The sequence below is a fragment of the Corythoichthys intestinalis genome, chromosome 11, assembly GCF_030265065.1.
Source record: "Corythoichthys intestinalis isolate RoL2023-P3 chromosome 11, ASM3026506v1, whole genome shotgun sequence".
In the NCBI taxonomy this organism is placed as follows: domain Eukaryota; kingdom Metazoa; phylum Chordata; class Actinopteri; order Syngnathiformes; family Syngnathidae; genus Corythoichthys; species Corythoichthys intestinalis.
This window is the reverse complement of record NC_080405.1, coordinates 14845770-14869578: the sequence shown is the minus strand read 5'-3', so window position 1 is coordinate 14869578 and position 23809 is coordinate 14845770. Positions and strand designations below refer to the sequence as shown.

The following is a 23809-nucleotide window of genomic DNA, read 5'->3' as shown; positions in this document are numbered from 1 at the left end:
CATTATGATTTTTTATAGGAAAACGTTGAGTCTGACCCTACTTACAGTAGTTATATTTTACCATGAAGGCTTTTAGGTGAACAACATCATTTAGCCATAATTTCAAACAAACGATACTATACTGCAAACATATGTCATAAATAAATACATTGATCCCTCGTTTTCCGTGGTTAATGGGGACGAGAACCCGCTGCGACAAATGAAAAACCACAAAGTAGCTTCACTTTTTTTCCCAAAGTGTAATTAAAAAAACTTTTATGTATATGGCGGAAAAACAGACATGGCTGAAAAAGCAGTTAATGCTCTTGCACTCCTCTTTAAAATAACCTGATGCATTTAAGCCAAAAGAACTGTTGGGTTTGATAGAAAATGTCTATATGCTGCCATAGAAGTGTCATGGCGCATGAAGCCCCCAAACTATTTTGAATTTGTCCGTTTTACCCTGGAGACCTCCGTTTACAGACGCCACGCAACCGCTTTGTTTTTTTTTTTTTTTGTTTTTTAAACGACTTTAAATGATTATACACTCGCATATTTTAAACTTTGAAACAAATTAGGTCACAATGAAAAAAATGGTGTCTGTAAATAAGTCACGAATATCTACCTCATAACTATCGCTTAATTGTATTTTTTTTTTTTTTTTTTTTTGTTACTGTCGCATTTTCCCGATATGTTAGATAATAAATCATGATCCAAACAAAGAATTTTTGGGGGGAAAAAAACGTTTAAAAGGGTAAATATATGAAAAAGAACATCTCGACCATTCCTTGATGTCTGCGATTTCTGCATCACGACCCTTGTTGTATTACCATGTTTCACCCATAAAATGCCCCAAAAATCAGGCTGTGGCCAATCACAGCTGTGTCTTGACACTTGGTGATACATGCTACATGGAGGTTTTGGTTCGAAACAAGGTAAGTAGGTGATAATATCTCGTTAAAATCATGGCGTCTTTAACTATGCTCTCGCATGCTCTCACTTTTAGTTAGAGTTTTGCTGTTTAATTTTTTTTTTTTTAAATGCCCTCCTGTTCAAAATGTTTTTTCCCCCAGAAAATTGAGATTTTAAGCTTTCCAATGTTGTATCAGAACTTCAAGTCACCTGAGTGTTTTCAGCCATATATATATAAAATATGTGATCATTAATAATAAAACAAATAATAATCATAATTGCTCATTTTAGATAATTTTTAAATGACCAAAATAGCCTCTTGGTCAATAAAGGGTCGAAGGTCTTAAGTGTCAACTTTTGAATAACTGCTCACTGCAGTGACCGCTGTCCTTGAAAGAGCTAAACCTTTTACACCATTGACTAGGGTGTCCATGTGGCAGTTAATTCTGAAGAAGACTACAGACTTGGTGCCGCCAAATGGCAACTGTGTTACACAGTCCAGAGGCAAGGCACAACAATTGGGAAGCTAAAATTGGCATATTTTCATTTTCCATCAAGATCTAAGGAATGAAAGAACTACTCTCACACAGCCTTTACTTTCACACTTGTAGGTATTTTTACTCACAGAAATTCACACAGACACACTGGATGCCTTTTAACAAATGCATTCATTCTTTCAACAAAAAACCGTGCGTGATAACATTCATCCCCATCGTCCTGCTTTGTGTTAGTGTTAAGCGCCGGAGCGCTCCGCCTGATCTCAGATATGCATTGCGCCATAACAGATTTAATTGAATAGGGAGATAGCTATACATTATATTTTGCTAAACTCTTTCCGAAACGCTTTTCTCCAGTGATAAGCAGCTTTGACACCGCTGTAAAGATTGCCATGAGGATGTCCTGCGCTTATGGGATTATATTACTCCAGCTTACTTTTAGTGATATGCCTGAACTGGAACTCTCGGTATTGTAACGTCCTCACATGAGGGTTGAATAGGATACATTGTTAAACATACATATACACAGGTCATTAGTTTTTTCTTCTTAAGTTTTATACAATTTAGTGTTGTAAATATTTTGAGATTGGTTAGTAAATAATTTAAACTCACGAGTCAAGATACAAATGTATTTGTGTCTGTGTGCATGGCGTCCATCCTTGCTATACAGGTCAAGGACAGTGGCAACATACCCTCAACCTTGTCTGGTGGCAGTTATTCCATTTGGGCCACAGAGAGTGTGATGCACGTACAGTTGTGTTAAAGGTCATCACCATATATCTGACAGCCTGTCGCGAGGACCCATGCAGGTATCATGCCTTACAAATGTGCTCTGGGAAGAGAAGCTGCACTCAAATGGTGACTTCTTTTGCCCATGAGAGTCATTCACTGAGAAATCCTCAATGCAATTGAGAGCCCAATTTCAAAAACTGTCCAAATCTAGACCGATGTCAGTCTGCACAATGAGCATTAACGGGACCAGCCGAGAGGACCCTCCAACAGGAGGGGGGGCGGGTGCTAGTGGCCAATTATTTGCGGGCCCCTCAAGATGATCATGCGGTGTGTGTGTGTGTCCATATGGGGTGCAAGTGGAAATTTTTGGTAACACTTTACAGTATTTGAGAGTGGGTTCATTACACTGCCATAACAGCATCATAATTATGACAGGACACTGTCATGAGCATTGATGAATGCTTATGACAGTTGTCATGAAGTGTCATCCAACAAATTATCCCTTTTGAATGGCTGTAGAGAATGCAGACCGGACATAAATGGATTTAGTGACATTATCTACTAGAGGTGTGCATCGACACCGCCCTCACGATTCGATTCGATTATGATTCGGAAGGCCACGATTCGATTCGATTCGATTCAGAGGGTCACGATTCGATTCGGTTCGATTCGGCAATGCATTGCGATGCATTAAAGCCTGGGATGCATTAAAATTCTAAAGCAAAGCATATTTTTTGTGAATCATGAGCCAACACAAGCAGACAGACATTAAACAACTTTTTATTGGCTCTTGTGTCACTCCTGGTCGAAGTCAAATGAAAATAGTATACTTTCATATATATCTTTAAAAAAAAAAAAAAAAATCAGATCACAGCATTTAATTAGTGCTTATAATGAGACCAGGGCTTTCTCTTTTTTTTTTTTTTTTACACACAGTAGCAGCCTTTCACACAGTACAACATCTGAACTCCTGTGCAAAATCAGTAATAACAGTCGCTGTATTTTAGTCACAACGACCCATTAATAAAAATATTCAAGTAAATATTAAAGAAAACGACAAAGAAAATATTGTAGTGCAGCAGCATATTTATCGCAATATCAATCCAGGGATCAGTTCAGTTGCAAACAAAATATCAACTAAATTGCAATGTAGAACAAAAGTAAAATGTAGGCCTAGCCAATCTTATATCTATAATATTTCTCGCTCCCTCTTTCTCCGTTTCAGCCATTGTTGTGTTATGTCCTATCTCTCTGCTCTCTCGATTACAACTGCGCTTGTCTGTGACGTTACTCCGGTAAGGAAGCGGATTTGGGTTCCTTGTCCCCCCTGCATAGAGGTTAGATCTTGTGCCCGAACCTGACCCGACCCGAAATGTTAAGCATTCACGTTTCGGTGGGTCGGGTCGGGCCGCCGCGCCGGACTAATAGAGTATTTTTTAAAAAATAATTTAAAAAAATGCGCAGAGGGCTGTAGCGCAGCCCTCTTTTTCTTCTTCTCCTCCCGTTATTTCGTTGTGTGAATGCTTTTATAATTCTCATAAATATATATAGACTATTTAAATATTGAGTAAACTTGCGTTTTTTTCCTGCCAACTGAGAATTCGTTACGAAAGACACTTTTATTTACGCACACAAAGGCAAATGTGATCCTTTTGAATCTTCTCCTCTGTGTGTCTGTAAAACCGTGTTTTTTTTTTTTTTTAATCAAACTTTCCCAGCGTTATTTCGTTGTGTAAATGCTTCTATAAATTTCATAAAAATATGTAGACTATTTAAATATTGAGTAAACTTGCGTTTTTTTCCTGCCAACTGAGAATTCGTTACGAAAGACACTTTTATTTACGCACACAAAGGCAAATGTGATCCTTTTGAATCTTCTCCTCTGTGTGTCTGTACAACCGTGTTTTTTTTTTTTTTTTTTATCAAACTTTCCCAGCGTTATTTCGTTGTGTAAATGCTTCTATAAATTTCATAAAAATATGTAGACTATTTAAATATTGAGTAAACTTGCGTTTTTTTCCTGCCAACTGAGAATTCGTTACGAAAGACACTTTTATTTACGCACACAAAGGCAAATGTGATCCTTTTGAATCTTCTCCTCTGTGTGTCTGTAAAACCGTGTTTGTTTGTTTTTTTTAATCAAACTTTCCCAGCGTTATTTCGTTGTGTAAATGCTTCTATAAATTTCATAAAAATATGTAGACTACTTAAATATTGAGTAAACTTGCGTTTTTTTCCTGCCAACTGAGAATTCGTTACGAAAGACACTTTTATTTATGCACACAAAGGCAAATGTGATCCTTTCGAATCTTCTCCTCTGTGTGTCTGTAAAACCGTGTTTTTTTTTTAAATATTAAACTTTCCCAGCGTTATTTTGTTGAGTAAATGCTTTTATAAATCTCTTAGAAATATGTAGACTATTTAAATATTGAGTAAACTTGCGCTTTTTGTCTGCCAACTGAGAATTTGTTAGGAAAGACACTTTTATTTATGCACACAAAGGCAAATGTGATCCTTTCGAATCTTCTCCTCTGTGTGTCTGCAAAACCGTGTTTTTTTTTTTATATTAAACTTTCCCAGCATTATTTCGTTGTGTAAAGGCTTTTATAACTCTTATAAAAATATGTAGACTATTTAAACAGTAAGAAAACTTGAAGAAATGAAAATAAATTGCTGCTGCTGCGTTTTTTTTTTTCTTTTTTCGCATCACTCGGCTCGGGCATGCAAATCTATAGTTAATTGATCTGGCCGGTCGGGCTTCAATACCAACGGGCCTTGTCGGTTGGGCTGGAATTTTTTTAGGCCCGATCTAACCTCTACCAGCTTGCTTTGAATGTAAAGTAGCTCTCTCTACAGGTAAACATGAGAATAACAATACAAATGGGGAAACCAAATCCATTGCATCACCGGAATTGCGCAGGGAAGATTTTTGAACGTACTTATATATTTTAAAATGCGCTGAATCGATTCAGCGTGTTGCCCGCATCGAATCGAATCGTCCCTGCCCCGCATCGGGATGCATCGCCGCATCGATTATTGTTGACACCCTTATTATCTACCAGATGACACTTAATGACATCTTTCATAAGCATTCATTAATGCTCATGAGTGTCATGTCATAATTATGTTGGTCTAATGACAGTCTTATGAACCCACTTTTAAATAAAGTGTTACCAAATTTTTGGTGGGCCCCTCTAGACAAGCAGCCAAGCGGCTGGCAGAGATATTTTAACACTTCAACACTATATTAAAGCTCTGCGCAGCTTACCTTTCTATTTGACCCTCCTCAATCAGGCCCACAAACCGGACCCCTTTCAGGCCTGGGCCTAGGTGCGGTCGGAGCCCTTGCCCCCTAAGTTCCGCCGCTGGCGAAGGGGTATATTAGACCAGTCTTTGGTACTTTTGTAACTTGAGTAACTGGTGAGTTGTTATTGAAGTCAAATATCGGTAGTGGTTAGACTGGATTGATGAAACACAGTCACTCTTGAGAAATACAAACGGCGCACACAAAAAAGCTACATATAAAATAAGAGTTGTCCATCCATCTACCCTTACAATCTACACTTTTAATGGTGTAAATGGAGAATTTCTTGAATATAAATAATATATTCCTAATAAAATACTTATTTAAAACTAAAATGTACAATATGTTACTTTGTACATTGAAACTACTCTGATAACTACAATACGTCCAAAATTTTTCAGTAGGTAAATATAAAGTAGTAAAGGTAATGGGTTCCTACGAACCTCTGCCCCACACGAATAAAATCCAAATTTTATTTCCAATTTTAAGGTTGTTGGGCTAAGACATTTATATCTATATGGAATCTGAAAATCTGAAGTATTAACGTGTTTTTTAAGCTCATCTAATGCAGGGTTGAAAAATTCCAGAGCCAAATCTAGTCATTCAAGGATTACATATTCAAAAGACCTAAAGAGTGATTTGATGCATGTTGCTGGAGAAAGAACAATGTACTGTAAATTTTAATTTACAATGATCCCTCGCTACTTCGCGTTTTAAACTTCGTGCCCTTAGTCCATCGCGAATTTTTTTTTTTCAATTACGCGGATTTTTTTTTTTTCCCCCAATTAATAAATAAATAAATAAAAAATACCGATGAGCTGTCCTGATCTCACCACGTAGTCTCACTCTCCCTCCTGCCGCTTTTTTTTGGGTCAGGCTGTGCACTGGAGTTGCTTGTTAAAGTTAAGGATGATTGACTGACATTAAGGTTTGCTCGACCTTTGATGCTTGGAAGCCGAAACTTCAAAGCGTCGCATGCGTCAATCATTGTCTAAGTTGTTAAATTGTTGCTGTGGCAACTCACTGTAAGTGAGCAGCCTTAGCAGATTTGAGTAGACTCACTCAATGAAGTATTTAATGAAGACAGGCATTTTTCCGCGTTATTCTAGTTTGAAAATAATTCGGTGGGACAGTAACGTGTTTAAAACTTCTCGTAATTATTTGAAGTGCTTAAAAACAGTTTATTAATATGTATATACATTTATATTAATATATATATATATATATATATATATATATATATATATATATATATATATATATATATATATATATATACCGTATTGGCCCGAATATAAGACGACCCCGATTATAAGACGACCCCCTCTTTTTCAAGACTCAAGTTTGAAAAAAGACTTTTTGAACACCAAATTAATTTTTATACAGAAACGACCACGGAAAGCTTTTCTCTGACTGTGAGCATTTTTTAGGCGATCTTTTTGAGCTCTACATCTCCGTACATTACACTCTGTGACACCATATTTCACAGCCGCTTTGCAGTTGTTTGAAGACACCGCCTCATTTATCACCATCAACTTGAAGTTTGCGTCATAACTTCTCCTCAGCTGCCGGTGTTCTGCCAAAATGTCCTACATCGGCGAAACGTCCTACATTAGTCGAATTTGACACCTAAATTACTACCGTGTGCTCTAGACTTGTTTTGTTTAGATGCATACAGGAATAACGTACTAAAGAAATGCCTGCAGAAAATACTTAAATGTAGTTATGTCAAATAAGGACGGTTTAAATACGCTACGTGACTAATGTGGTCAACTGCTTCAAAGCTAACACAAAAAAACACAATGGTTAAAAGTATGAGAGGGTAATACATGCAAAAAGTATCTTTGAGGCTGTGAAAAGGTTCTAAATAACTAAATAAAAACAAAAATAGTGAGTACTCGCCGCTTCCAACCGATGTGCGCATGCGTGTGAATGCATATGCAAGCGCCCTGAGCATTGTGTAGGACGTTTCGCCGCGTAGTAAGGAATGGCCAAACACCGGTTAACCTGGCCAATCTTCGACCCACTTTTCTCCAAATTGTCGCGAAGTTTCTCCATTTTCGGTTATCTCTTCTATTACCGGTATTTTCTTCTCTTTTCCTTCTTACCACTTTCTTCTTCGTGTCAGGGGTTCGCTTTGGCCGCCCGAGTCGCGTTCAGCATTCGATTCATTGATGACTGGCGCCATCAAGCGTCGTGAATGGGTATATGTCTAGGCCGCAGTTTTTTTTTTTTTTTTTTTTTTTTTTTTTTTTTAGGGCGCAGTTATAAGACGACCTCCTCTTTTTCAATCTTATTTCAGTGCAAAAAACATCGTCTTATATTCGGGCCAATACGGTATATATATATATATATATATATATATATATATATATATATATATATATATATATATATATATATATATATATATATATATATATAATATATATATATATATATATATATATATATATATATATACAGTGCCTTGCAAAAGTATTCGGCCCCCTTGAACCTTGCAACCTTTCGCCACATTTCAGGCTTCAAACATAAAGATATAAAATTTGAATTTTTTGTCAAGAATCAACAACAAGTGGGACACAATCGTGAAGTGGAACAAAATTTATTGGATAATTTAAACTTTTTTAACAAATAAAAAACTGAAAAGTGGGGCGTGCAATATTATTCGGCCCCCTTGCGTTAATACTTTGTAGCACCACCTTTTGCTCCAATTACAGCTGGAAGTCGCTTGGGGTATGTTTCTATCAGTTTTGCACATCGAGAGACTGACATTCTTGCCCATTCTTCCTTGCAAAACAGCTCGAGCTCACTGAGGTTGGATGGAGAGTGTTTGTGAACAGCAGTATTCAGCTCTTTCCACAGATTCTCGATTGGATTCAGGTCTGGACTTTGACTTGGCCATTCTAACACCTGGATACGTTTATTTTTTAACCATTCCATTGTAGATTTGGCTTTATGTTTTGGATCATTGTCCTGTTGGAAGATAAATCTCCGTCCCAGTCTCAGGTCTTGTGCAGATACCAACAGGTTTTCTTCCAGAATGTTCCTGTATTTGGCTGCATCCATCTTCCCGTCAATTTTAACCATCTTCCCTGTCCCTGCTGAAGAAAAGCAGGCCCAAACCATGATGCTGCCACCACCATGTTTGACAGTGGGGATGGTGTGTTCAGGGTGATGAGCTGTGTTGCTTTTACGCCAAACATATCGTTTTGCATTGTGGCCAAAAAGTTCAATTTTGGTTTCATCTGACCAGAGCACCTTCTTCCACATGTTTGGTGTGTCTCCCAGGTGGCTTGTGGCAAACTTTAAACGAGACTTTTTATGGATATCTTTGAGAAATGGCTTTCTTCTTGCCACTCTTCCATGAAGGCCAGATTTGTGCAGTGTATGACTGATTGTTGTCCTATGGACAGGCTCTCCCACCTCAGCTGTAGATCTCTGCAGTTCATCCAGAGTGATCATGGGCCTCTTGGCTGCATCTCTGATCAGTTTTCTCCTTGTTTGAGAAGACGTTTGGAAGGACGGCCGGGTCTTGGTAGATTTGCAGTGGTCTGATGCTCCTTCCATTTCAATATGATGGCTTGCACAGTGCTCCTTGAGATGTTTAAAGCTTGGGAAATCTTTTTGTATCCAAATACGGCTTTAAACTTCTCCACAACAGTATCTCGGACCTGCCTGGTGTGTTCCTTGGTTTTCATTATGCTCTCTGCACTTTAAACAGAACCCTGAGACTATCACAGAGCAGGTGCATTTATACGGAGACTTGATTACACACAGGTGGATTCTATTTATCATCATCGGTCATTTAGGACAACATTGGATCATTCAGAGATCCTCACTGAACTTCTGGAGTGAGTTTGCTGCACTGAAAGTAAAGGGGCCGAATAATATTGCAAGCCCCACTTTTCAGTTTTTTATTTGTTAAAAAACTTTAAATTATCCAATAAATGTTGTTCCACTTCACGATTGTGTCCCACTTGTTGTTGATTCTTGACAAAAAAATTAAATTTCATATCTTTATGTTTGAAGCCTGAAATGTGGCGAAAGGTTGCAAGATTCAAGGGGGCCGAATACTTTTGCAAGGCACTGTATATATATATATATATATATATATATATATATATATAAAATGCATATGGCGGAAAATACCCCAGTGGCAAGTTCCGCTGAGACCCAAAAATTTGGCCAAATTTCAAAATTGTCCTATATGCATGTCTGATACATCTTTGGAAAGCTTAAAATCTCAATTTTCTGATTGAAAAAAAAATTGAGGGCATTTAAAAAAAATTTAAATTAAACTCCTAAACCCTAAGTCGAGGTGAGAGCATGAGAGAGCATAATTAAAGACACCATGATTTTAACGAAATATTATTACGTACTTAACTTGTTTCAATCCAGTCTCACCGCTGTGAATGGCCACAGCAAGACTTTTGGGGATTATATGGGTGAAACACGGTAATATAACAAAGGTCGCAATGCAGAAATCACAGACATCAAGCAGTGGTCATGATTTTCTTTTTTTAAATGTTAACCCTTTTCAACTCACAATTTTTTTTTTTTTCTTTGTTTGGATCGATTATTTATCATCTAAAATATTGGGGAAACTGCCACAGTAACAAAAAAATATATATTTACAATTAAGGGATAGTTATGAGGTCGATATCTGTGACCTATTTATAAACACTATTGTTTTCATTGTGACGTAATCTGTTTAAAAGTTTAAAATATTTGAGTGAACCATTTTATAAAGTTGCTTTTTCAACTAAATATTAGACATCAATTAATGATTCAAAGCTAAAAATGATAGATATTTATTATAATTACTTACCTTCTTTTTATGGCTGGGTTGAAACAGAAGCGGTTGCGTGGTGTCTGTAAACGAGGGTCTCCAGGGTAAAACGAACATATTAAAAATAGTTTGGGGGCTTAATGCGCCATGAATCTGCTATGGCAGCATATAAACATATTGTTCTATCAAATACAACAGTTCTTTTGGCTTAAATACAGCAGTTAATTTTAAAGAGGGGTGCAAGAGCATTAACTGCTTCTTCATTCTTGTCTGTTTTCTGCCATATATATAAACAAATTTATAAATAATTATAACATTCTTGAAAAACTACATTAATAAAATTAAATTAAATAACAAATAACAGAAATACACACTGATACGGCCCCAAGTAACATTAAAAAAAAAATCATATTACTTAACTCACTGTAATTAATTAAACCGGGAAGACTGGCTGTGAATGCTCATGTTTCAGTGCCATTGGCGGCGCCAAATGTCCAATCCATTTTGACTGGCATGGGTGAAATGCCTTGAAAAGGTTAAAAATAATAATAATAATCATAATTTTAGCATGAAAGGGTTCATTTAGTTTCAATTTCACATTGGGTATAGAAGTACTTCTCAAATAGTGGGGCGGGACCCCTCCAGGGGGGCGCAGAGCGATGCCGGGGGGTGGCATATGTGACCTCGGGGAACACACCTTTTTGCCGTACTAGAATAAAGTGTAATTGCACATCCATTCTGGGTGGCGGTGGCGCACTCATTTTCAGAGTGTGCAGTATTTTTAAAAAAAAACAAGAGCACACAGCAAAGAGCACTGGAGATATGAAGAGCTGAGACGTGGATACAGTATATGGCGAAGCGTATGTAGCATTTGGCGTTTGGCTTTGACTTTTAATTCAGTGGGAGACGAGGAAAGCCCAGACTGTCTCTAAAAATGTTTGCAACGGAAAACAGGAGCCAAATCAATTAAGACGTCACTTAAAAACATCAGCCCCCAATCACATTGATAAGCCACTTGATTTTTTTTTTTTTTTTTTAATTTATTTTTAGCAAAGACGTGCCAAATATTGCCAACAATCGTCCAGCTTCGTCAGTGCTACATCAGTAAACTAGCGAGCACTGTTAGCATCATATAAGGTGGCATAAAAAAGTTGCTCAGTACAAAAAAAGCAAAAATAAAAATGGTCCCTCTGTCCAGTGACACTATTGTTTTTGTTCTATTAATTTTTGTTTTTTTCGGTCAAATGGTTTGGTTTCTCATGAGTTAACGTTGCTAATCAATTTGATTTTATTATTATTTATTGATTTTATTTACATTTTATTTTTCAGTATTAAATTGTCAAAAAATGTACCTTAAGTGTATTTTTACAGTTTAGATGTGACTTTTTTTTTAATTCAGGCAAAATGATGCACTTTAAGTCTTTTCTGTTACAAACAAAACAATGTTAATAAAGTTATACGTAATTGTAAGTTTATATATATTATTTTTCTCTTCAATACCAAAAAGGACACAGTGTAATGCAGATGTGTACTTATGATAATATTTAATAATTTTATAGACAAATGATACTATTTACTGAGGCAGCAGAGAGTTGGGGGGGCGGGGTCGCGAAATGGGGGGGTACAGAAAATAATTGCGAAGCGCTGAGGTATAGGTACACAAGACAATAATACCAAGCTTTTCAGAAAAGTGCAAGTTTGTCTTCTGTGTTTAAAAACTGAGTAGTGTAAATTATGATTCTATAAATTCTAAAACTTGCAAGCACAATGCATGATAAGTACTACACATATTAATCTTCTGCAAGTTTATTACATTTTCTTCATTATAATACAATTCTTTTCTTCAAGAATGCGGTCCTGCCCATTTAATACATCCATCAACACAAAATCGTTCAAATAAACCATCCCAGATGGGTAAACATTTGCATTATTTCTTTAAGAATTCCATGTTACACAATTCTTTAAAAATTGCAAATGAAATGCCATTGGAAATGAATAGGGCAGCATGTCAAAATCAACAAAGGATGAAATAGTTTTAATACCTTCACAAATGTAGCTTCCCGACCTGAAAGAGTCAGCATGCCCATTCAAAATTTGCGAGTTGCATTTATAATTGCTTTTCAACATCTGAAAGCACAGGAGCTGCTGTTTTAATGCTGAAACTTGTGTTTGTGTCTAGCTATTTCTTGCTAGAATTTCATCTGCACTGTGATGGTTTACAGACCAGGTGTGTGGCTAGAGCAGGGGTGGGCAAACCTTTTATTGAGTTTCAAACATTTGACAGACGAATGGCATATGTATTTGAATAAACAATGTTGCTGATATCCGTCTTTTTTTGCCAGTGCATCAAAGTCAGATGTAAGTACAGTTACAGCAATTCTCAGGAAAGAGCCGAGGTTCTTGACTTGCTTTGTTAGTATTCATCATGCTGAATGTTTGTTTATATACAGGTAGACCATGGGTTACGAACAAGTTCCGTTCGTAGGCTGGTGATGTAACCCAAATTTCTGCATAAATCGGATTTAACCCTTTAAGTAACCCAAGATACACTGCTGGAGAAAAGTACTGGCATCCCTGCAATTGTGTCAGATAATGCTCAGTTTCTTCCAGAAAATGATTGCAATTACAAATGCTTTGGTAGTAACATCTTCATTTATTTTGCTTGCAATGAAAAAAACAAAACAGAATGGGAAAAAAATTCATTATCATTTTACACAAAACTCAAAAAATTGGCCGGACAAAAGTATTGGCACCCTCAGCCTAATACTTGGTGGCACAACCTTTAGACAAAATAACTGCGAACAACCGCTTCCGGTACCCATCAATGAGTTTCTTACTATGCTCTGCTGGAATTTTAGACCATTCTTCTTTGGTCAACTGCTTCAGGTCTCTGAGATTTGAAGGGTGTGTTCTCCAAACTGCCATTTTCATATCTCTCCACAGGTGTTCTATGGGATTCAGGTCTGGACTTATTGCTGGCCAATTTAGAAGTCTCCAGTGCTTCCTCCCAAACCATTTTCCAATGCTTTTTGAAGTGTGTTTTGTGTCATTGTCCTGCTGGAAGACCCATGACCTCTGAGGGAGAGCCAGCTTTCTCACACTGGGCCCTACATTATGCTGCAAAATTTGTTGGTAGTCTTCAGACTTAATAATGCCATGCAGACGGTCAAGCAGTCCAGTGCCAGAGGCAGCAAAGCAACCCCAAAACATCAGGGAATCTCTGCCATGTTTGACTGTGGTGACCGTGTTCTTTTCTTTGAAGGCCTCCTTTTTTTCCCTGCTAACTCAATGTTGATGCCTTTTCCCAAAAAGCTCTACTTTTGTCTCATCTGACCAGAGGACATTCTTCCAAAACGTTTTTGCATTTCTCAGGTAAGTTTTAGAAAACTCCAGTCTGGCTTTTTTATGTCACTGGGTCAGAAGTGGGGTCTTCCTGGGTATCCTACCAAAGAGTCCCTTTTCATCCAGACACCGACGGGTAGTACGGGTTGACACTGTTGTACCCTCGGACTGCAGGACAGCTTGAACTTGTTTAGATGTTAGTCGAGGGTGTTTTTCCACCATCCGCACAATCTTTTGTTGAAATCTCTGGTCAGTTTTTCTTTTCCGTCCACATCTAGGGAGATTAGCCACAGTGCCATGGGCTTTAAACTTATTGATGACACTGCGCACAGTAGACACAGGAACATTCAAGTCTTTGGAGATGGACTAGTAGCCTTGAGATTGCCCATGCATCCTCACAATTTTGCTTCTCAAGTCCTCAGACAGTTCTTTGGTCTTCTTTCTTTTCTCCGTGCTCAATGTGGCACACACACAAGGACACAGGACAGATGTTGAGTCAACTTTAATCCATTTTAACTGGCTGCAAGTGTGATTTAGTTATTGCCACCATCTGTTATGTGCCACAGGTAAGTAACAAGTGCTGTTAATTACACAAATAAGAGAAGCATCACATGATTTTTCAAAGGGTGCCAATATTTTTGTCCGGCGCATTTTTGGAGTTTTGTGTAAAATGATAAGGATTTAAGTCTTTTATGTTTTTTCATTGCAAGCAAAATAAATGAAGGTATTATTACCAAAGCATTTGTAATTGCAATCATTTTCTGGGAGAAATGGAGCAAACAGAATCGCAGGGGTGCCAACACTTTTGGCCAGCACTGTACCTCCTGACCCACATAATAACTGTCCAAAAACATTTATTATACGTCATATTCATAAGATAATGCAAAAAATAAGAAACTGTGAGGTACGCTGCGTTAAAAGCCGTCATATTCAATGACTATTTGGGCTTAAATATTCTGGCTTTACTTGCGAGTGAGTAACCTTGTTGAGAGAAAAGGGCGCAGTGGAAAGAGGAGGGAGGCAAGAGAAGGGGGATATCTTCGCCAGTGTCCCCTCTCTTCAAGCGAGCCCGGCTCGGGACTTGCAAGAGGAGTCCGCACCGAGGAGTAGCAGCAGCAACATGAGAACAAGGCAGTGGGACCTGACGCTTTCAGGAACTGCAGGACAGTGGCGACGCTGCTAGGGGAGGAGGGTATCCTTACATGGCAAGAACTAGGTACTCTTTAGGTGACTTGAAAAAAAATTAAATAGACTGGAGACAATATGGCAGACGAGACTTCGGCGTCATAAAGTCGAAATCACGCAAGTCGGGTACGTCGTAACCCGGGGACTACCTATATTATGCTGTCTTTAGAAGGTTTGGAAATGTGTTTCAATAAGTGAAGATTTAAAATCATTCCATTACAGAGAACTGAACTTCTCCTTGAGGATAGAGTCAAACAAAAGCTCGCTAGGTATGATTTGGACCTGTGATGCTGTTTCAGGGTCTTGTGATAGGAGACCTGCTGACTTTTCAATGTTTTCAAGAAACAAAGGCTGCTTTCTTTGCACAGGTGGTCTAGTAATACACTGTAAAGGCGCGGAACACATAATATATTGTGAAGGGATGATTATGGCCAACAGGTGTTGAGATTGACATCCTTTACATAGGCCTTCAATTTCTCCTTTGTTTTCTTTTGTTGTCATTCCGTCTGATACATTTAATGAAACCTTATTTTCACTGTTTCCCCTGGCTACCACATTGAAGTGGAACACAGATGGAAGAATTTCATCCGTTTCTATCACTTACAGTGGGGCAAATAAGTATTTAGTCAACCATCAATTGTGCAAGTTCTCCTACTTGAAAAGATTAGAGAGGCCTGTAATTGTCAACATGCGGAAACCTCAACCATGAGAGACAGAATGTGGAAAAAACATAGAAAATCACATTGTTCAATTTTTAAAGAATTTATTTCCAAATTACAGTGGAAAATAAATATTTGGTCACCTACAAACAAGCAAGATTTCTGGCTGTCAAATAGGTCTAACTTCTTATAACGAGGTCTAACGAGGCTCCACTTGTTACCTGTATTAATGGCACCCGTTTTAACCCATTATCGGTATAAAAGACACCTGTCCACAATCTCAATCAGTCACACTCCAAACTCCACTATGGCCAAGACCAAAGAGCTGTCGAAGGACACCAGAGACAAAATTGTAGACCTGCACCAGGCTGGAAAGACTGAATCTGCAATAGGTAAAACGCTTTGTGTAAAGAAATCAACTGTGGGAGCAATTATTAGAAAATGGAAGACATACAAGACCACTGACAATCTCCCTCGATCTGGGGCTCCATGCAAGATCTCCCCCTGTGGTGTCAAAATGATAACAAGAACGGTGAGCAAAAATCCTAGAACCACACAGGGGGACCTAGTGAATGACCTACAGAGAGCTGGGACCACAGTAACAAATCAGTAACACAATCCGCTGCCAGAGACTCAAATCCTGCACTGCCAGACGTGTCCCCCTGCTGAAGAAAGTACACGTCCAGGCCCGTCTGCGGTTTGCTAGAAAGCATTTGGATGATCCAGAAGAGGACTGGGAGAATGCGTTATGGTCAGATGAAACCAAAATAGACATTTTTGGTAGAAACACAGGTTGTCATGTTTGGAGGAAAAAGAATACTGACTTGCATCCGAAGAACACCATGCCCAGTGTGAAGCATGGGGGTGGAAACATCATGCTTTGAGGCTGTTTTTCTGCAAAGGGACCAGGACAACTGATCTGTGTAAAGGAAAGAATGAATGGGGCCATGTATCCGGAGATTTCGAGTGAAAATGTCCTTCCATCAGCAAGGGCATTGAAGATGAGACGTGGCTGGGTCTTTCAGCATGACAATGACCCCAAACACACAGCCAAGGCAACAAAGGAGTGGCTTTGTAAGAAGCATTTAAAGGTCCTGGAGTGGCCTAGCCAGTCTTCAGATCTCAACCCCATAGAAAATCTGTGGAGGGAGTTGAAAGTCCGTGTTGCCCAACGACAGCCCCAAAACATCACTGTTCTAAAAGAGATCTGCATGGAGGAATGGGCCAAAATACCAGCAACAGTGTGTGAAAAGCTTGTGAAGAGTTAGAGAAAAACGTTTGGCCTCCGTTATTACCAACAAAGGGTACATAACAAAGTACTGAGATGAACGTTTGGTATTGACCAAATACTTGTTTTCCACCATGATTTGCAAATAAATTCTTTAAAAATCAAACAATGTGATTTTCTGTTTTTTTTTTTCACATTCTGCCGCTCATGGTTGAGGTTTACCCATGTTGACAGTTACAGGCCTCTCTAATATTGTCAAGTGGGAAAACTTGCACCTTTAATGGTTGACTAAATACTTATTTGCCCAACTGTATTTGTGCCAAATAATGTCATGGTGATGAGGCTTCTTGTCCTAACATACATTGGCAAAATCATGCTGCTTTATGTATTATATTTGGATCAGGGCCTTCCGACCCAAATTGTCAATCGTGCCTTGAAATGTTGTAGCTGTGGTGAATTTACGTCAGTTAAGTCATTGAACACATTTTCAATAGGATTTTTAAAAACTTTTTAAAACTTTTATCTTATTGAATGGATGACACCGTTTGGTGGGGCTTTCAATTTTGGGAGGCGTACATGCAAGCTTGCATGTGCGCTCAAATCATACAAAACAAAGGAAGCTAATGGCTCTTACTTTCCATTTAAGCCGCTTGTTTTTGAGTGACTGCCTCAGATTTCCCAAGGTGAGCCATTCTTATCACCACAGCGTTCCCACTAGAGCAAGCGACTCAAAGCCGCAGTGATTAATATGTGCCCCCCGTTTTAAGAGGCTACCTCTGATTAATTGTCTTTAAGGTACAATGCTGCCTTTTGGCTGTTTGTTTGATTTGTTTCCTGGTGCGCCATCATTTGAATAAAACATTTTCTGTATTTCACCCTTGCAGTATCCTAATTCGTTGTGTGAGAAGGAGATAAGATAATTGTTGGACCATTGACGGGTTCTCTGTTGTTTCCATAACAGATTGTTGACAGCCAGCTGATGACCCTGAAATTTGACCCAAACAATAAATCATTAGAAGCCTACGCCTCCGTGTCTTAGTGATAAATCAAACACGCCTAACGAAGATATCATCCATCGTGGCATTTCAATGTGTTTTCCATCTCGTAACTTTGCAGATTTATTCAATTTATCAGAGCTCACAATAAAGATACCTCCAACTATATTTTCAACAACATAAACAGTTCCCACTAGTGTATATTTCTTTGACGTGCACTACTGTATGTCCACCAGCTTGCCTCAAACGTTATAGTATCTGTAATGTTAGTGTGACGGATCAAAATCAGTCTTTTCAAAATGTTTAAAGTGCCTATGACAGCAAAAAGCATGTTTTGTTTTGTTTTCATATTTCACGCAGTATTTTATGCTCCTGAGTGAAATGGACCGCTTGGATGTGTGTGGAAGCGATCGATTTATATATTCAATTTTTTTTTTAATTCTGCACCATGAAAATTAATAACTTCATTTTTTGAGAAGGAATGTGAATGTGATGTCACCTGGGTCAGCATCTCACAATACAGCATTGCTTTACAGCATGCAGTTCGACTGCAGATACAGATGATTTTGTAGATTAATTTGTTTATTTTTCGCATCACGCCAGCCAAATGTACTGCAGGGTTTGTTGCTGCACCAGGGAGAGGTGTGTTAGCCTTTTTGGGTTTCAAAAGCCAAGCCAGATTGGCCAAAACAAGTCTGACAACTGTGGTACCATTGGACTTCCTGGGAAGTGAGTAAGCATCGTGTTTTGTATTATTTCAAATACTGGGATCAGGCACATTTTTTAATACGAAGGTGGTTTGCATTTTCTGGCTGACTATGCTCCTTGTCCACTGAGAATGCCACTCGGCTGAGGACAGACGGCTTGTCGCACAACCCCCTCGTTACTCTTCGCGTGCCCAACAGGAGAGCGCTATACTTGGTTTATGCTCGTGCGGTTCTCCATATCGTCCAGACTTCCAGCCCCCTCTGCCTTCTTCGTGTGCCTGGCAATAGACCACTATCCTCGGGTTGGGCTCGGGCAGCTACGTGCTCCTCCGACGTCGGACGGTTTTTCTGGCGGTCATTCTCCAGCTGCTTCCCCAGCAAACGAGCTCTCCTGCCCACAGCAGGGGAACATCAAGCTGTAACATGCTCGCGGGGGAGTTGCCGATCAGTGAAGACGATCGACAACCCCGCCGCTGTATAACATGATCCCAGTTAGTTTTGCGGGATTTTTCGCTTCGAAAGGCGAGAATGAGACTTTGATAAATGCCGATTAGCATGTCGGCTAGCTGTCATGCTTGCTGGTTTGTTTGGCTCTCCGAAGCTGGGGCAGGGAAATGACAAAAGCCAGTGTAACTCCGGTTGCATAAAATATCATTCGGGAGGTGCAAGCAGTCGATTGTTTTGACCATTATGGAGTAATTTTGCCAAGTCGTACTGAATAAATGCATTTTGAATATTATTATTCAATAACATATTATTCAATTACATATTCTATTTAGCACAAGACTGTTATTTTTCATGACCATACCATTGATTTAGCAAATGGGGGAAAATACTTCGATAAAAAGAATATCCTGTAAAAATATTGAAGTGGAGAGATTGATAGAATGAAATTTTGCTGCTCTCTTTGTCGCATTTTCCTTGTTCTGAATAATTCCCCCTCAATGGGCTGAATTGTTAATAAGATGAAATTGATTGATGACCCTGCTGACGTCATCCACCAGCTGGGGACGCTAGAGGTATTTCATATTCCAGGTACAGTGATCCCTTGCTACTTCGCGCTTTAAACTTTGCACCCTCTGTCCAACACGGATTTTTTTTTTTTTTTTAATTAAAAATTAAATACCGATGAGCTGTCCCGATCCGATCATGTCCTCTCCTTCCTGCTGCTTTTCGTGGTCGGGCAGTGCACTGGAGTTGCTCATTAACCCTTTAACACCTAAGCCTAGTTTGGCCGAATTTGCATGCATTTGATGTTGCCTTTATATTTCAAAAAAAAAAATGTTTACAATGGCCAAGTTGGGTCCCTTTTTTCAGGACACCTTGAACTTCATGTCCAAACTGTTGTTTTCTTCACTGACCAATTATAATCCACATTTTGGACCCAAAAAGACAAAAAAATCCCAAAATCTCTTTTCAAAATTTGTAATGTTGATGTCCCATTGACAACCAAACATGCTTGACCAACCGTTTTGAAGCTTGATAATATTTATTCAACTTGTTAGGATAAACATTCAATTGAAAAAAATAAGATTGAATAGTTTTATGTTTGACAATTCAACACAAACCGCAGGTATGGTCATAGGCGTTTTTGGCCTTTACACATACTAAGGTCAAAACAAGTTATATACAGTGCAAAATAGTGAGAAAAAAGATTATATATATCATCTAACACAAAGGGTTTAGAGGATATCTCTTTGTGAAGTTAGGGGTTGTACCCATCACCTTATCAAAATTATACACGTACATGCAATCAAGCTTCTTGAACACACATCTACATAAAATCGAAAAGATTATAGTGAAGAAAATATATATATATAACATAGAAAAAAAGTGTTTTAAAAAATATTGACAAGTAGTTCAGTTCAATTCAAATTTTTCAGGCATGCGACCCAATAAAGTTTTTTTTTTTTTGGCGCACTCAATAAAGCTTCTTCTTGAACAGGTCACGGAGCTGCGTCACACACAATGTCACACAGCCTACTCTTTCGCCGTTTGTGCGCTGCTGTCACCTCTACTCGCCGAGACGCCGACTCATCCCAGGAAAACAACGACAAATACGGCTCATCTTCTTCCTTGAGTTAATGAAATAATGCATTAGCTTGGGCTAAATGTAGTTTTAGATTCATTCTGCACGTTTCAAAGTCGCTCGCTCAAACCGACCGGTCGTTGTTTGCGTCGCATGCCTCCCTTTCATTAGTTGGCACCTCGCTCGGAAACTTATTAAAATTATCACGTTCGGTTCGTCCTTCTTGACATCACAACGGCTCTTGGGATGTGTAGTCTTTTGTGCTGCTTTCGGTTTTGAAAAAGGACAAGAAATGATGGAAATATGGAGATAGATACATGGTCCATGCAGCGTTTTAATGCATATTTGTGAGTGCAATAAAAATATAAAATTCAAATGACATTATCTCCCGTTTTTCTTGGTCGATTGACTTCAAATAAAAACTGGTGTGGACATCAACTTCCGCACTTTCAAATGAGACCAACCAGTGGCACGTGGGTGATGTAATTACAGCGTGACGAAGCTTCAAAGACGATATGTGTAAACGCGTCGCTGCCGACACGTTCGGTGTTAAATAGAGCTGGGAATCTTTGGGCACCTAACGATTCGATTACGATTACGATTCAGAGGCTCCGATTCGATTATAAAACGATTATTGATGCACCCCACTCCTTTTTTTTTTTTCTTTCTTTTTTTTTAATTTGTTTTGTACATTAGTTCCAAAATTGTTCAAAAATCCTCTCAGGCTAAACCAAACTACTATTTCAGTATCAAGTTAACATATAGCAGTAAACAAATATACAAAAATAACAGTAAATAAAAAACTCCAGTCCCCATTCTATATCAGCAGCTTTAAACTACTTTCAATTAATTTAATGTTGTGAATCAACCGTTAAAGTTGTTAAAATTGCTCCTGTTATTCCATAATTTCTCTTTTGTCTACTTTCAACATGTGAAAGTTTTAAAACTATTTTAAAGATAGACTCAAGTCAATATTTTACCGATTTAGGAGTATTTTAGATAAAAAGTTAGTTAGGTTCGCTTGGAAGGTTCGCAACAACAGCCTTGCAGGGATGTGTACTGCTTTAAGATGGCGGCCGTTACTAACGCCGGCATCTAGTTTTTTGTAGATGTGCTGGTAACGATACCGAAGCTATAATGCATCTAGTCCTATATAAATGATATCTACCGTAACATAATGTGGCTTGTAGCAGCTTTTCGGCGGCAGTCAGGTATGTTGTTGTTTTTTTTTTTTTTATCTCGTGGCATGAGTTGAGCTAGAGCCGTGAGTTGAGCATTGGCGTTACCCGAGGGGCCGGGTAATGAGAAGCATGATGTTTAGCTACTCTCGCTCCGTCCCTAATTGTACCGAAGACCGCGCGGCGCGCTGAGTGTGTCGTACTTCTGCTTTACTTGGCATATTTCAATAATCGGAATTTGGATGTTTGTGAATCGTTCTCAAATCTTCCACGGCCGAATCGCGAATAATCTAAGAATCGGAAATTTTGCACACCTCTAGTGTTAAAGGGTTAAAGTTAGCAATGAATGACGGACGTTAAGGTTTGAACTTGCCATAGATGCTTGGAAGCTGAAACTTCAAAGCGCCGCATGCGTCAATCATTGTTTAGCTTGTTAAACAGTTGCTGTGGCAACTCATTGTGTGTAAGTGAGCAGCTTGAGTGGATATGAGTGGACTCACTCAATGAAGCATTTATTAAAGACAAGCATTTTTCTACTTTATTCTTGTTTTTTTTTTTTTTAAATCGGTGGAACAGTAACATGTTTAAAACGTAATAATAATAATGATAACATAATAATTATTACATTTGAAGTGCTTAAAGAACATTATTTAAAAATTTAAAATATATACATTAACTCTTTTTTTTTTTTTTTTTTTTTTTATTATTATACTTTGGGGGAAAAAAAGTGAGAAAACATGTCTTACATGTATCTCTTTCCAATTCTAAATCTCAATAAATACATTAAACACACACACACACTTTTTTTTTTTTTTTTTTTTTTTTTTTTGTTGGGGGAGGCGCTACTTCACAGCTGGAGTGGAAACACAGACAAAGAGCTATTTACATTGAAAATTCTTGTGAATAAATGCTTAAATGTATGAATTCTTTATAGATATGGACGTAAAACAGTCTCAATTTTTGGTTAAAAGCACACACAAAAAAATTGGGAAATTAGCATTTATTTTATGTAAATATGTCGAATGTGCTGCTAATCTTAAAGCCACTGTGGCGCTGCCTTATCACCACAAAGAGCTTTTTGCGTTGAAAATTCTTATGAATAAATGCTTAAATCCCTGAATTCTTTATAGATATGGACATAAAACAGTCTCGATTCTTGGTTAGAAGCAAAAAAAAAATGGGCAGTTAGCATTTATTTTATGTAAATATGTCGAATGGGCTGCTAGTCTTTAAGCCACTGTGGCGTCGCCTTATCACCACAAAGAGCTTTTTACTTTGAAAATTCTTGTGAATAAATGCTTAAATCCCTAAATTCTTTATAGATATGGACGTAAAACAGTCGAAATCTTTGGTTAAAAGCAAAAACAAAAAAAAAAACGGGCAGTTAGCATTTTTTGTATGTAAATACAGTATGTTGAATGTGCTGCTAATCTTAAAGCCACTGTGTCGCCGCCTTATCACCACAAAGAGCTTTTTGCGTTGAAAATTCTTATGAATAAATGCTTAAATCCCTGAATTCTTTATAGATATGGACGTGAAACAGTCTCAATTTTTGGTTAAAAGCAAAGAAACCAGGCAGTTAGCATTTATTTTACGTAAATATGTCGAATGTGCTGCTAGTCTTTAAGCCATTGTGGCTCTGCCTATTCACCACAAAGAGCTTTTTACGTTGAAAATTCTTGCGAATAAATGTTTAATTCCTTGAATTCTTTGTAGATATGGATGTAAAACAGTCTCAATTCTTGGTTAAAAGCAAAAAAAAGCGGGCAGTTAGCATTCATTTTACCTAAATATGTTGAATATGCTGCTAGTCTTTTAGCCACTGTGACGCCGCCTTATCACCACAAAAAGCTTTTTACTTTGAAAATTTTTGCGGATAAATGTTTAAATCCCTCAATTCTTCATAGATGTGAACGTAAAACAATCTCAATTCTTGGTTAAAAGCACAAAAAAAAGCCTTAAATCGCTGCATCCGTTTGAGAATAACTGCGACTGACTTCGACAGACTCAAGCAAAGTGTGGGACGGCCCCCTATTTGAAGGCGGGGCACAGTGTCTGGGGAATGTATCCCGTCAATATCATCATAAAGTCTATGACTAAATATTATATAAGTGATTATTCTGAACCAAAATGCCATAAAAACACATTGATTCTCATATCGGTCATTTTTGACCCACTTATGGAAGAGTGTAGGGGTGTTAATATGGGTTAATAAAAATGCTTATATCATCATTTGGTCATTTATTTAATCATTCTGTTATTATTCTGGA

At 38.1% G+C, this 23809-nt stretch overlaps 1 protein-coding gene across 1 annotated transcript in view; it reads left to right on the top strand.

The window, feature by feature from the left end:
• The window catches only part of tnmd (tenomodulin), a 134789-nt gene that overhangs the window by 105876 nt on the left and 5104 nt on the right, over positions 1-23809 (top strand). The window lies entirely within an intron of this gene.